We start from the raw sequence: 2,129 nt of genomic DNA, 5'->3' as shown, positions 1-2,129 counted from the left end.
TAAATAAAACATTTAATATTTTTAAACGTCGTACTTCGTGTAAGTTATGCAATATTGATACAAATTTAGTGTATTGCGGGTCCGCAATAATATTAATTTATATTTGAACGTAGTACTTCGTGAAGGTTATGCAACATCAGTACACATTAAGTGTATTGCAGGTTGCATTATTATTAATTTATGTTTTTCTCACTTTTACCTTCATATAAAAAAAAATTTAATATTTTTGGACGTCGTACTTCGTAACAGTTATGCAATATTGATGCACATCTGTTGTGCTGCGGGTTGCATTTTATAAATTTAATGTATTCTTATGATTTACTTTAATGTCTAGGCAAAAAAACATTTTTGATTAGTTGCTGAATGTTTACATTTATTTACAGATACGTAAACTTGCAAAAAAATTTGCTGTTTTTTTATTATATACAACACAAATAAAATTCTTTAATATTCTTGAACGTCGTACTTCGTGTAGGTTATGCAATATTGATACAAATTTAGTGTATTGCGAGTCACAATAATATTAATTTATACTTGAACGTAGTACTTCGTAAAGGTTATGCAAGATCAGTACATATTAAGTGTATTGCAGGTTGCATTATTATTAATTTATGTTTTCTCACTTTTAACCTCAATATAAAAAAAAATTAATATTTTTGGACGTCGTACTTCGTGAAGGTTATGCAATATTAATGCACATCTAGTGTGCTGCGGGTTGCATTTTATAAATTTAATGTATTTTTATGTTTTACTTTAATATCTAGGCAAAAAAAAACAATTTGATTAGTTGCTAAATGTTTACATTTATTTACAGATACGTAATTTGCAAAAAAATTTGCTGTTTTTTTCATTATATACAACACAAATAAAATTCTTTAGTATTCTTGAACGTCGTACTTCGTGTAGGTTATGCAATTTTAATACACAATTAGTGTATTGTGGGTTGCATTATTATTATTTATTGTTTACGTTTTACTTCATCACTTTGTGAACGTCGTACTTCGTTTGTACTATGAACGCTGCATTTCGTCGCAGTCGGCAGCACGTGCGAATAAACGTCGTACAAGAAAAATCACGATTTTGAGTGCCGTACTTCGCAAACGTCGTACTTCGTCTATACTATGTACAAAGTCAAGTGAACGCTAAACCTCGTCGCAGTCGACAGCGCGTGCAAATAAACGTCGTACAAGAAAATCACGATTTTGAGTGCCGTACTTCGCTAACGTCGTACTTCGTCTGTACTATGTACAAAGTCAAATGAACGCTAAACTTCGTCGCAGTCGACAGCAAGTGCAAATAAACGTCGTACAAGAAAATCATGATTTTGAGTGTCGTACTTCGCAAACGTCGTACTTCGTTTGTACTATGTACAAAGTCAAATGAACGCTAAACTTCGTCGCAGTCGACAGCAAGTGCAAATAAAACGTCGTACAAGAAAATCATGATTTTGAGTGCCGTACTTCGCAAACGTCGTACTTCGTCTGTACTATGTACAAAGTCAATTGAACGCTGTACTTCGTCGCAGTCGGAAGCAACTGCAAATAAACGTCTTACAAGAAAATCATGATTTTGAGTGCCGTACTTCGCAAACGTCGTACTTCGTCTGTACTATGTACAAAGTCAATTGAACGCTGTACTTCGTCGCAGTCGAAAGCAACTGCAAATAAACGTCTTACAAGAAAATCATGATTTTGAGTGCCGTACTTCGCAAACGTCGTACTTCGTCTGTACTATGTACAAAGTCAATTGAACGCTGTACTTCGTCGCAGTCGGAAGCAACTGCAAATAAACGTCTTACAAGAAAATCATGATTTTGAGTGCCGTACTTCGCAAACGTCGTACTTCGTCTGTACTATGCACAAAGTCATTGAACGCTGTACTCCGTCGCAGTCGGCAGCACGTGCAAATAAACGTCGTACAAGAAAATCACGATTTTGAGTGCCGTACTTCGAAAACGTCGTACTTCGTCTGTACTATGTACAAAGTCAAATGAACGCTTAACTTCGTCGCAGTCGACAGCACGTGCAAATAAACGTCGTACAAGAAAATCACGATTTTGAGTGCCGTACTTCGCAAACGTCGTACTTCGTCTGTACTATGTACAAAGTCAATTGAACGCTGTACTCCGT

This window comes from Tribolium castaneum, unplaced genomic scaffold, assembly GCF_031307605.1.
Source record: "Tribolium castaneum strain GA2 unplaced genomic scaffold, icTriCast1.1 ptg000098l, whole genome shotgun sequence".
Classification (NCBI taxonomy): Eukaryota; Metazoa; Arthropoda; class Insecta; order Coleoptera; family Tenebrionidae; genus Tribolium; species Tribolium castaneum.
This window is presented reverse-complemented; position numbering follows the sequence as displayed.